This window comes from Notolabrus celidotus, chromosome 5, assembly GCF_009762535.1.
Source record: "Notolabrus celidotus isolate fNotCel1 chromosome 5, fNotCel1.pri, whole genome shotgun sequence".
Classification (NCBI taxonomy): domain Eukaryota; kingdom Metazoa; phylum Chordata; class Actinopteri; order Labriformes; family Labridae; genus Notolabrus; species Notolabrus celidotus.
This window is the reverse complement of record NC_048276.1, coordinates 5,853,420-5,866,926: the sequence shown is the minus strand read 5'-3', so window position 1 is coordinate 5,866,926 and position 13,507 is coordinate 5,853,420. Positions and strand designations below refer to the sequence as shown.

The window sequence follows — 13,507 nt, the reverse complement described above, 5'->3', positions numbered from 1 at the left end:
AACACAGACTATTATGATGGCTCAAAGCCAGCTTTTAACACAGAGGGCTGCAAGATAAAGAAATGACACAGCGTTACTTTGAAATGAAGCTATGCACCATTTAAAGCTCCAGTGGGGAACGTTTAGTCTGTGTTGATTTTGGCAACTTGTCTTTTTGCTGATCTTGAGATTTCCATAAGTTGTATTGTCAGATGAAATATCTCTTTTTACAATCAAATGTCTTACTAAATTTGCTTTGAGAAATGTTAAAGCAACACTCATGTGACACCTCTCCCTCGGCAGCAGTTACAGACATTAGAAATCACAATATGAAAACAGCCATCTTGTCTGTGATTGTCTTGTGTGCTTTGGTGGGTCATAAAAAGACTTCAGTACTAATTTACAATCTCATCCCTCCCACTATCTCTTACTTTAACTCTCCCTGTCCCATTAAAGTTACTAACCATAGACCTTTCTGGAGTCCCTGAGCTCCCTTGTCTCGTAGGTTCCTCTGGATCTCTGCTGCCGTAGACGTTCCAGACTCCAGCTGCTACAACTACTACTATCCGTCTCAACACTATCATCCTCCTCTCTTCATCTCCCTCTATCCCTCTCTCCAACACGGTCTCAGCAGATGTGTGTCTAACATGAGTCTGGTCCTGCTGGAGGTTTCTGCCTGTTAAAGGAAGTTTGTCCTTGCCACTGTAACTTGCTAAATGCTGCAAAGTGCTCTGCTCATGGTGGATTAAGATGAGTCCTGATCCAGTCCTGTCTGTAAGACGGGACTGGATCTGATCCTGTCTGGATGTTGGGTCTTTGTTAATAATAGAACATAGAGTACGGTCTAGACCTGCTCTGTTTGTAAGTCTTTAGGTAACATTTATTGTGATTTGGCGCTATATAAATAAAGATTACAGGGCTTTTGGACATTTTTTTCACCCAATGCAGTTTAGGAATAGATTGAATATGTTTTTTTGCCTGTTTTTTAATAAATCAATCTTCCATTACTTTCAAAAGTTAACATTTAGGTGGGAAATGAGTAAAATATGCAACTCTCAGTTATTTTGGACAAAACAAAAACACATTTTTATAAGAAATGTTACAAAAAATAAGTGAGTGTTGGATTTCTCACAGACTTGCGTGGACACGTCACATGCGTGCAGATTCTGACGTCCACTTCTCGCGGCTGCTACGTCATTACGCTGCCAGCTGATCGGAGTGGGAAGCCTTGTGTGATTTGGTGGGTCATAAAAAGACTTCAGTACTAATTTCCTATCTCACTTTTCCCCATCACTTACTCTGACTCTTCCTGTCCTGTTAAAGTTACTAACCATAGATCTTTCTGGAGTCCCTGAGCTCCCTTGTCTCGTAGGTTCCTCTGGATCTCCGCCATAGACGTTCCAGCTGCTACAACTACTACTATCTGTCTCCCCACTATCATCTCTCTCTTCATCTCCCTCTCTCCAACACGGTCTCAGCAGATGTGTGTCTAACATGAGTCTGGTCCTGCTGGAGGTTTCTGCCTGTTAAAGGAAGTTTGTCCTTGCCACTGTAACTTGCTAAATGCTGCAAAGTGCTCTGCTCATGGTGGATTAAGATGAGTCCTGATCCAGTCCTGTCTGTAAGACGGGACTGGATCTGATCCTGTCTGGATGTTGGGTCTTTGTTAATAATAGAACATAGAGTATGGTCTAGACCTGCTCTGTTTGGAAAGAGTCTGAGGATAATGTTTGTTGTGATTTGGCGCTATATAAATAAACATTATAGGGCTTTTGGACATTTTTTTCATCCAATGCAGTTTAGGAATATATTGAATATCTTTGTTTTTTTTGCAGAAATTGTCAAGAAACTAATTTACATGTTAAATAATTACAATTTACATTTCTGATGGCCTGTTTTTTAATAAATCACTTTTCAATTACTTTCAAAAATAAACATTTGGTTGGGAAATGAGTAAAATATGCAACTCTCAGTTATTTTGGACAAAACAAAAACATTTTTTACAAGAAATGTTACAAAAAATAAGAGAGTGTTGGATTTCTAACAGACTTGCGTGGACACGTCACATGCGTGCAGATTCTGACGTCCACTTCTCGTGGCTGCTACGTCATTACGCTGCCAGCTGATCGGAGTGGGAAGCCGGGTGTGTGTCTGACTTGGGTGTGTGCGTGTGTGTGTGTGTGTGTGTGTGTGTATGTGAGAAAGAGAGAGAGAGAGGGAGAGGGAGAGAGAGGGAGAGGGAGGACTGGAGCAGGAGTTGTGTAAAAGGGGCTGAAGTCCTGCGTTGCGTACTCCACCACCTCCTACACCTCCACCACGGCTGCTGCTGCTGCTGCTCTGAAAAAGTCGACTCTTCAACTGATTTAGAAAACCGATTTTCCACGGGGGGATGTGAAGCGAGCCGACTCCGACACACCCTGCTGAAGGTCCGGGACTCCACCGAGCTGTGGGCGAGGCAGCGTGAACTCCTCCGGACCGAGCAGAGGGGCTCTGTCTGTCCGCGCAGGAGCGACCCGGCCGGTGGGCAAGGTGGGGCGTGTGAGTGTCTGTGGGTCTGACTGTGTGTTTCTGCTGGTTTAATGCTGGTTCCTGTCAGCCTGATTTAGCCTGTGGCGGCTTGATGACCCACTTTGCGTTGAAACGGCAACTGGGAAACCGTCTCTAACACTTTTTGGAAGTGGAATCCTCCTCCTCCTGCAAGGTCTGATTTCCTCCTCCTGCACAATCTGTCGTCGTCAGATGGCCGAGCACATAGATTAGATCTTATAGGAGTTCTGGCTCAAGGCCTGTCTGTATGTCATTTTAGATCATATTGTACAGGCCCGCTGACACAGGGGAGCCTATATGAATCATGGGCACCCTAGACATTTCCTCACAGTCATCCAGCTTCCTGCAAACATTTGATTAACATTTAGGATATTGATACAGGGAAAGGCTTTATTAAAAGTGCTGCAAGGAGAATTGGCACATGCAGTTATTTTCCAAAGGCTGATTGCAGCTAAAGGGCTCACTGAAATGAGCTTTAAGTCACAAATATGTCCAAATGTGTACAAAGGGGAACGCATAAACCAGCAAATGCACACAGACTGCATGATTTCAGAGTGTATACATGTGCAGTTTAATTTTAGGTTGTATTTGAAACCCATTTTGAGTCTTGGCTACCACATCAGAAAATCAGGACACTGTAGAGAATTCATTCAGTCATCTAATCTGTTGAATAATAGATTTAAAGGCTGATGCAGTTGCAAATTGAGGTGTGCAATTATATAATCCAAACTCAGAAAGTGTCAGCATTCACAGGCCCCCCTTTTTTCAAAATGTGCTGAGTTCATTATAGGCCAAGGAAAAAGCCTGTGCTCAAGTAGGGGATAGGTGAAGATAACCAGGGCCTAGTCATCCCTCAGAAATGCAGTGACACCAGCAGTCATGTGATGATATCTCTTCACAAGTTAAGATGAGTTTATTAAAGAAAAAATGTTCCTGTGGAGGTTTGAGAGTACGTAACACATTCCTGAAGTAGGTGACGTAACAAAGTATTTAGGCCTCCCTGTCCAGATTTGAGCTCTCATGTATTCATCTTTCTCAGCCTTTCACACTTTAGTTTGAAACATTTAAAGAGCATTGAGCATGAGATAAATGCTTAGGGGGGAAAAAGCTTGAAGTAGTGTATGTTACATCGATGGGGCATGTCTTACATAATTGTACAGCCAGAGTTCAGTGCGCCGGTAGGAATGTGCAATAGGCTGTGTCACGAGCTGCATTTGTGCCATTGCAACTCAGAGCGTGACATAAGCCACCCTGTCAATGAGGATCACATGGCAATGACAGGGTGTCAGTTCAAAAGCAGCATGTCTGCTTGTGTTCACCCTGCATCCTGCATACACCAGAAACCTCCTCTGAGCTGCTTTAATGCATATATTTGCAGAAGTGAAGCCATCTTGCTCAACCGGGTAACACCCTTCAATCCTATTGCGTGCCTTTTTCAAAGTAAGGATGGGGCAAGACGAGATGTGTTATTGTAGGTTCATTTAGGAAGAAAAAATACCCTCTTTTTTTAATCAAAATGCCACAGACTGCCCGAGGACAGGCTTACAGGCCTCATGCAGCACATCGCCATCTCACAGGATGAATCCAGAATGGCATTCAGCGACTCCTCTTAGCAAGTAAAACAACCTACGCCCCTTCATGTGCAGTGATCTCGGGGTTAAAGTCAGATAGCCTTTAAAGATCAGCGAGCAGCCGAGCAGAAGAAGAGACTCTCTCTGCACTGTGATCAGTGTGTTACCAAAGCCACCGCCCTTTCCCTGCTTTTGTCCCTATTCCCAGTCTAAAATGATCAGTCTGTATTACAGACTACGATCCGGGCCAGTAAACTATCTCCAACTGGGCCACACCCACAGCAGAGGAATGCACCTGAATTCATATAGACTATAATGGGTTTCCACTCACAGAGCTGGAGCTGCAGCTTGGTACTCTTCAGCATTTTGTGTCCTAACTCTGCAGATATTTAACTTTCTAGTTTTACTGCTGAAGGTTAGACTGAGGTATCTTATCTCGTCACCCTGTGTGGTATTCTCACACTATCAGGGGCGGCTGTAGCTCAGTGGTAGAGTCGGTCATCTCTCAACCGGAAGGTTGGGGGTTAACTCCCAGGTCCTGCTGTCAACATGACAAAATGTCCTTGGGCAAGACCTTTAACCCAAACTGCGTAGCTAATACAGATGGACGCTTTACGCAGCAGCCTCTGCCATCAGTGCATGAATGTGGTGCAAACAGGTGAGTGGTCAGAAGACATCTAAATAAAGTCAATTTAGTATTTATTTCAGCATGACCCAAACAAGACAAGCTCAACTCCCAACTTTGGTGTGCTACCTCCAACTGGCCACCTCTCATCTAGCTAACACAAGGACTAGCTTATAGGCTAACTAACTGATGCGCTATTTATTTGTGGCGGGAGTTATTTCTCAGACTAAAGAAGCTAGTTAAGTTTTTCCAACATGGCGGACTTGCTGCTAGCTTGTGCACTTTCCTGGAGGAATAAGTAGCATAGGTGAAATACAGGAAACAGTAACTTAAAGGTACAGAGAGTATAAATGGAATATTTAGCGGTATCTAGCTATCAGGTGAAGCAACGGCAGCCATGACTTGTCCAGTTTTGACCAAGCGGCAACCTCCGGTCTAAAAATGAGTCCAATGCGGAAGTGCTAAAAACTGCAGTTCATCAAGGATCCACTTGAGGCTGGCTCCAGAAGTACCGGAAACCACATACACACCAATTCAAAGAAGACGATCTTTACAGCAGAAATAAACATGTTTACAGCCTGGTACAAAAGACGAGTGTAGTCTGGATAGCTCATTTCTCGATCGGCACACACTGTACGGGGGGGGGGAGTTTTTTTCCAATGTGTCGATTTCTAAGATATTGAGTTTACAAGTCTTCCAATAAGAGGCACAGCTGACTTGATTGACAGGCGGGAACACTGTAGCTGTTAGCTAGGAGGCGCAAAGCCCGCCTCTTTACGTCACAATCGCTCGACAGCAGCAATATGGCTGCCGCCGCCGATTGGCCTCAAAACAGCGCTTCAGAAACAGATGGGTGATGTCACGGTTACTACATCCATAATGTATACAGTCTGTGGTTTTGACCTTCAAAATCCTCTAAACTCAAAATGATTTAATGCAAACAACCTCTCTCGTTTCTTTGTCTTCCGACCAGCGCATTTTACGCGGCCTCTCACTAAATACAAAAAATGCGTGTTGCTATTTTGTCCTGTCTGTGCTATGGTGAATTCAAGATGGCCACCTCCATGAAAGGGGACCATAGACTGTATGAAATATGGACACAGTATCCATGACGTCACCCATCTGTTTTTAGCACTTCCGCATTGGACTCATATTTTTAGACCGAAGGTTGCCACTTGAAGGGGACCCGCTCCTTATGTACATGCAATATACTCATTCCAAGTTTACAAAAAAAATGTGCGATTTTTATTTACTCGGTTTACTTGGCGGCAGAGATGTCAAGTTTCATGACTCTATTAGCTAACGTAACACTTACAAAACAGCTAGCAGCTTCCACCTTTTAAACAGAGCAGCCACACCCTTAAAGCTGCTGTTGGTAGTTGTGATATAAACATCAGTTCTTACAGAGATTTTGAATGTCAGCACTACCCTTCCCCTCTCTGCAGTCGTAACCCCGCCCACAAAATATCTTTGTGCGCGCTCTATGAGGAAGTAGTGGCTTCCCAGCCAATCAGGGCGACGTAGTGGGGGCCGCCACTCGACCAATCAGGACAGAGGGTTGGGGAGTTGCTCTGATTGGTCCGTGATAACGGAAACGAGGGGAATAATAACATTGCTTGATACAAAGGCATTGGAAAACACAGAGATATCACCATAATCTCAAATTACTTCACTCACAGATGAGTACCGATGGGTATTATGACCTTTTCTCCAAACCCAGCAGAAAACAAGTACAGTTTTTTACACCATTCCTACCAACAGCAGCTTTAAGTATGCATAACCCCTAACCTTAATGTAGTTGTAATGAAACAGAATGTTGAATAAATAAATATTCCCTCCCTGCACATTGAGGGTAAAGAACGTAGCTTAAAGGACCAGAACTGTTGTGCAGTTTAGCATTTTGTTATGGGGGCTACTGAGGATTGACCTGCTTTGGAGCCAACATCAAGTGGCCTTCAGCTCTCTTAAAAACCTCATGATTGATAAACGCTGGTGAAAGACTAACCTGAAGAACCTACCATCTCAAAAGAAGCTAAGCTAAAGTTAGCAGCAGCTCAGTCCCCCTCCCCCGTGCATGTGTGAAACACAATGTAATACTTAAAATACTTGACTGGTTCTGACTTTACTCCTAGCTGCAGTGTTAGCTAGCTCAGTGATACATTTGGCACCAGACTGGTGTACTTTCAAATACCTGATCCAGCAATTTGAAACTCTTGCACTGAAGGCTCAATGAGACAAACTTCAAAAGAGCACAAAAATGTCACTAACTCCTCTTTGCATTGTGTGCTGAATTCACACCCTCCTGTTGACACACCAACGTTCCTATTTCTCTCTGACACGCACATCCTGCTGGTTGGACTCCAGTGTGTCTTTCCTCTTTTTATCCTCCCTACTGTGGCAGAGAATGCACGTCCACAGCCACAGATAAGCTCAGTCTTTTGTGTGTTAGACTGTGTGTGTTATCTCTCCTTACACTGTTGGATAAAAGCCTGTCTCAAGGCCTCCACACTGGCTGTCATGTGGCTCTGTCTCGGATAAGACCTTGACGGACAGAAAAGGAAAGAAGGAGAGGTATGAGGTGCAGTAAAAGGGAAAAAAGGTTGAGGGTGAACCCGACGGCGAAGCCACGTCCGTCTCGACCAGATGTTGAGAGAAGAGAGGTGAAGGATAGAGAGATGGTAAAAGAGAAGAGAGACTTTGCGAGCCCGCAGCAGCTGGATGGAATTTCTAACATACGCAGCTGGAATGTCAGGAATGCAGGACAGTCTGATCTGACCGAGGAAGAGGGTGGAGAGGACAGACGAGTCAGAGAGGACTCCTCCAAAAAGAGGAAGAAGAAGAAGAAGAGATATGAAAAAGGGTGGCACAACCAACTAAAGTCAGGGAGCTCAACACTACTCGTCATTGTGAGCAGAAAGATACAGAGACACTGTTTGTGGGGGGACTGTCACGCTATGGAACAAATAAGTGATTCAGTTTCAGTTTGAGGTTGCAACAGTCGTAGTTAACAGTTATGACTGTCAGCGGTCCTGAGTGTGGCTGGAGGACTTGTACTGTATGTCCTCCTGCCTGGATTCATTCAGGCTAACGCTGGTAGCAGAGGGTGTGCTGGCCTGTGTGGGGGAGGAGGCGGTGGTTCAGTTTATCACTCTGGTTTGACAAACGGGGACTTCCTTTAGTCAAAGGTTAGCACTTTTCATGGAGCGACTTATTCTAACACTCACAGCTAAAATAGTTGAATCTGTCAATTTAATGGTTGGTCACTCAGAAACTTAGGTCCAATGTGTAAGATCTGAAGTCTGATTTTGGTGCAATTTATTTCATAAAACGTCTACGTGTCTTCAAAACAGACATTTCCAGAAGCCTCAGCAGTGAACGTTAGCATGCTAACACACACAATAATTGCCCCACGATCTGTGCAAACCAAGCGGCAACCTCCGGTCTTAAAATATGAACCCCATGCGCAAGAGCTAAAAACTGCAGTTCCTTGAGGGTCCACTTGAGGCTGGCTGCAGGAACACTGGAAACCACATACACATCCATTCAAAAAAGACGATCTTTACAGCAGAAATAAACATGTTTTGAACAGCCTGGTTCAAAAAATGGTTTATGTCTGAAGAGCTAATTTCTTAAACGGCACACACTGTACAGGGGTGAATATTTGTATAACTCTGTATTTTCAAATATATTAAACTTACGAGTTTTGCCCATATAAGGGCATGGCTGACTTGATTGACAGGCGGGAACACTGTAGCTGTTAGCAAAAAGGCTAAAGGCCCGCCTTTTTCTTTTTACCTCACACTAGCTCGGACGAAGTTTGGTTGTTGCAAACATGTTCTCTTTAATTGTTGCTGGGAACAAAGTTATAAGCTAAGATAGCATAAAAAGCGTAAGTATGGATCCGATGAATGCAAACTTACCAATCTACGTCATAGACTGTCTGAAACAAGGGTGTAGTCTCAGTGACGACACCTATTTGTTTCTGAAGATGCGTTTTGAAGCCGAACACTGTGGCTCGCCATATCGGAAATGCTGACTTAGCCTAGCTTTCCTAAGCATCCTGGGAAAAAAACTAAGAAAACCATTCTTTCTGTCACCTCAGCCCGGTAGTTTAAAAAAAGCAGGCCCACCTCCATTTAAAAAAAAAAAAAGTTTTTTTAAACCAGGATGTACATATATTCATTTTAACATCTGACACTTTTGGAGGCAGCCTCAAGTGGACACTTGAAGAACTGCAGTTTTTTGCACATCTGCATTAGCTTTAATTTTTAATACCAGTGTTTTGCAGTTTGTTCTTTACCAGTATGTTAGCATACCGACATTAGCATTAAGGTCACTGCGTTCATAATGGGGCCTGAGTTGCTGTAAACCCTGGTGTCCTGGTGGCCAAATGCAGTACTGCTGCTACGATCAGAAGTCTAGATAGATAGATAGACGGCCACTCAGACATGGCAGAGCAAAACACAGTGAGAAAAAGAGTGACTGTGCTGTAAGCAGAAAAATGCCTGCAGAAGTTCGGACCCCGAGTTAAACATGAACAGTTGATTCATGAATTAACGTGTCGTCCAGCCGATGACACTTCTCCTGTAGTGGTTTAAAAAAGACATGAGCCGTAGCTTCGACAGTGGATATTTTTTTCAGTGTACGCCCGTCACAAGTCAGAACAGGCAGCCTGCATGCTGACTCATCCACTCCTCAAAGAGTCAGACATCTGTGATGTAGATAACTCTGTTAGGGAAGGGAATCTTGTTGGTATTTTTCCGTGTACGAACAACATATTTTTGACTTCCGTCCCTTTAAGGACTCTGCTGACGTAAATCAAGGCTAAACGTTACACAAAATGACTTCCTCCTCTCTCTCTCTCTCTCTCTCTCTCTCTCTCTCTCTCTCTCTCTCTCTCTCTCTCTCTCTCTCTCTCTCTCTCTCTCTCATGTAGCATCTGTCAAATTGTAAGTCTCCTTGATTATGACCCCCTGACCTACCTGAGATCAGTCTGGTTCTCCTTACTGCAGTAGTGTCCGGCATGTGTTCCTCATCGTCAACCAGAGACGTGGAGCTTTAATGTTTGAACATCACAAGGTTACATTTTTTGGAGACGAGACAAAGCCGACGTCTTCATCAAAGGATATCCATATCTCACATCTGTGTTGTGCGAAATGAGTGGATCATCACTGGACAATGTATGTGAGGAAGTTCAGCTATAGGTAGTGCTAACGTGGTTCATCGGTACAACTGATAACTGTGAAACAAACATTCAATCTCCTTCTTTATCTGAGATGTCGAGTCACTCATAACCAGGAAGTGCTCCTCATGGTGGTGTTAAAGTAAGAGTGTGGCTATCAGCGATGTCATTAGGATTTTACAACATTTAAAGAACAACATATGTGTGCTCAATGTCAGGGTATTAAATCTAGATATGTTTATGTGCACCAACGTTTATGGACGCAAAGTGGTTCAAACTGATCGGGGTTGATTTTCATTAAACCCGTCTTGTTTGTGGAAACACGTCAGCTTTAATATCATCATGATCCAGATTGACAGAACGAAGAACACACCCCAGACTCCAGGCTAAACGTTTGTTTTTATTAAGTAGGCCAAGCTAGCTACAGCACACTCTTTAATGCACTTGCACCAGGTAGCTACAGGGTTTGTCCGTTTCTGGGGGACACCTGATTATTCATTTTATTAACCTAGACTTCAAATATCAATAATTTTTTGGACTTCTAAAAGGATCCGGAGATATTTGCTTTCATGCAGAAGCTGTCTCCTCCTCTCCATCACTTTGTAACCACAGTAACTGACAAATAAAAAGAGAAGAAGTGTAGTTCTCCAGAGGCTGCTGTGTGATTTTTCTGCATCATAACTGAGAGAATATCTAAGAATGGTTGTTGGCACTGTGTAACGTGCAGAGGCCGAAGCCTGAGTCCCTCCTGGTAATGTGACGCATGGTCCTGTGTGCATCTCCACAGTCATTCTTACATATCAGCTCATTTCACCCACTTACTCACAGCTGATCGCACACACACACAGGCTCGACTGCACCCACTTACTGTACGTGTGTGACTGGCTGCGAGCCAGCTCATACCCACGCTACTGGAGCGGGGAGTTTAGAGGGGAAGTTAAACCATCTCTTCTTCTTTTTCTGCAGGAATAAGACAACCTGAAGAGGATGAAAGAAAGGAGGAGGACTGGTTGTTTGTCACTCTTGGACTGCCCGGGTTCAGACTCTCACGCTCTCTGGCGGACTCCCCAGCACTCCCTCGCCCTCCATGGTTCCCTAATGGCTGACACACAGCAGTTCTTCACTGGCAAGCTTTATGTTCCTGTACACATGCTAAAGCTGCCAGCTGAAGAACTGCTCTGGTCTGCCCTGCCCCGGATGACTCAAGAAGAGGAAGTGGATCGGGGGGGCCTGTGGGAAGAGGACTGAGGAAGAAGTTTTCCACACGCTCAAACTTTAGTGACTCGAGACACCGTTGTTTTTAAATAAAATAAAATGTGAGGTATATTTTACTTCCAGTTTGTGGTCGCACATCTTGTTCTTCAAAAACCTGCTGAGTGTTGTTTTTCTTCTCTTAATGCAGAACTATTATCAGATGTTGTGGTTTATTGTTGTTGATCCTGTGGAAAATAAAAGACATTAATACCAACGTCTCTTTTATTTAATATAGAACACACACAATATGTAAAGTCATGTCACAGACCCTCCTCCTCTTCAAACTCTGAAGTCTCTGGTGATCCCATTAAAGAAGAAGAGGAAAGATCAGAGTAAAGTAAGACGCTCTTTTGAAGTCCGATACTCTCAGATATGCAAAAACTTAACCCTCTTTGTTCTCTGGGAGGCTAATAACCACATTAACAAGTCCACCAGCTGACATTTAGTCAGGACTGTACCATTCCAGTCAAATTGTTGTTACATAAATGACCAAACCAGAGGGAGGAGGAAAACCTCACAAACTCCACGTCTGTTCTTCTGAGCCGGAAAGCATCAAGGGCGTCTTTCACAAAGTGCTCACTTATCACTTTAATCCATAAAACTTTAAATTCTAAGACATCCTGACATGAACTGGATTGGCATTCAGATTGTTTCCTGTCTTTAGAATATCAGAAATCTAAATACATCATTGTATGTTTTATTTTAACATTAATTAGTTCAAATTAAAAGTAGATACCTGTAAGTTTGGACTGTTGCAGCACAAGTAGGCCTCACACTTCAGGGTCTTTGTGCAGATTCTCCTTTATCACCACTAGATGGCGTGATCATCTCTTTTAAAAACAAAGGTGTAAACATGGCAGAGCCTTGAGAGGAAACTGAAGTCACTGGATCAACCTTTTTAATATTTTCCAAGTTTAAAAGAAAACATGTGATTCTGTTATTAACATGTACGATAAGGGGAAACCTTTATAAGGATCTGCTTTTCGATTTGTGTCCCGGACAAAGTTCGTATTTGGATGTGTGCTAACCATTTTCAATTAGCTGATCTTTAGAATACAACAACTTATATCAGACAGCGCTGGAAAAAGAGGCTAACATTGTGATATCTGAAGTAATTTGGCTTCAAATTTGGCAAACTCCACATCAGAAATCCAAATCAAGCAGATCACAATATTCCTGCTGAAGTGAATGTGGAGTTTCTGCTGACTTTGTTCATGTATTTTAGTCTCGTCCATTTCTTCAGCCTTTCTGGAGAGGTGTGGAACACTTCATCTCAGAGACTTTAGAAGTGACATATAAATCTTCTTGCATCTCTTTGTACCTTTGGAAATTCCTGAAGGCCTCAGAAAGAGGGACACATGTCTTCTGAAGATTTTCATGGCTGCAAGTAAGAAAGCAGTAACACAAGGCTGGCTTCAGAAGAACCCTCCCACCATTAAACTACTTAAGAACATTATTAAGAAGACATGACTTCTGCTCTTCGAAGCTGAAGGAGGGTAAACTCTGGGGAAAATGGAACTGCTATGCACAAAGACTCTTCACTTTGTTTTTAGTGATTACAATGTAAAGTCCTAGTCCTTGTTCAATGTTATATGTCCATATAAAACACAATAAAAAGGACAGTTTCAAAATGAAAAGCTGATCTCTGAATAAAGACAGAACACGTTATTCATTTCCATTATGTAAATCTTTTACAATTTCAAGATAACAATTTTATGCTTTTTTTTTTACCTCTTGTTTTTGAATGTTTTTGTATTATCCTTAGTCTAAAGACATATTTCATTTGTTTTTTAAATATATTAAATGACCCTCCCACCTCTCCTTTCCTTGGCCTATGTACACATCTTCCCAGTGGCGTATTCAGGCTGTTTCAGGGGCAGGGGCGAAAACGAAAAAAAAGCTCCTCCTTTCAAACCCCTGGTAAGGCAAGGCAAGGCAAGGCAGCTTTATTTGTATAGTGCATTTCATACAGGAGGGCAACTTAATGTGCTTTACATTAAAACATTAAAAGCATTGGAAACATTCAGACAAGCATAAAAGAACACAATTAAAATGACAAATGTGATAAAACAGAAAAGAAAAGGAAAATTAGAAATATATTAAAAATAAAATTAAGATTTTAATTTAAAGTGAGTTAAAATAATCTAAGATAGGAAGGCAGAGGCAAATAAAAAAGTCTTAGTCTTTGATTTAAAAGAGGTGAGAGTTGGAGCAGACCTACAGCTTTCAGGGAGTGTGTTCCAGATATGTGGTGCATAATGACTAAACGCTGCTTCACCATGTTTCCTTCTGACTCTTGGGACTGAAAGCAGACCAGTACCTGATGACCTCAGAGATCGAGGTGGTTCA

The 13,507-nt window shown here is 42.9% G+C and overlaps 1 long non-coding RNA gene across 1 annotated transcript; it reads left to right on the top strand.

Moving 5' to 3' along the window:
* The first annotated feature begins 2,163 nt into the window (after nt 1–2,163).
* Nucleotides 2,164–11,372, top strand: LOC117812853. The gene is made up of 2 exons (XR_004631279.1): nt 2,164–2,508; nt 10,871–11,372. It is a non-coding gene; the product is annotated as an uncharacterized LOC117812853 (long non-coding RNA).
* Nucleotides 11,373–13,507: the final 2,135 nt, after the last annotated feature.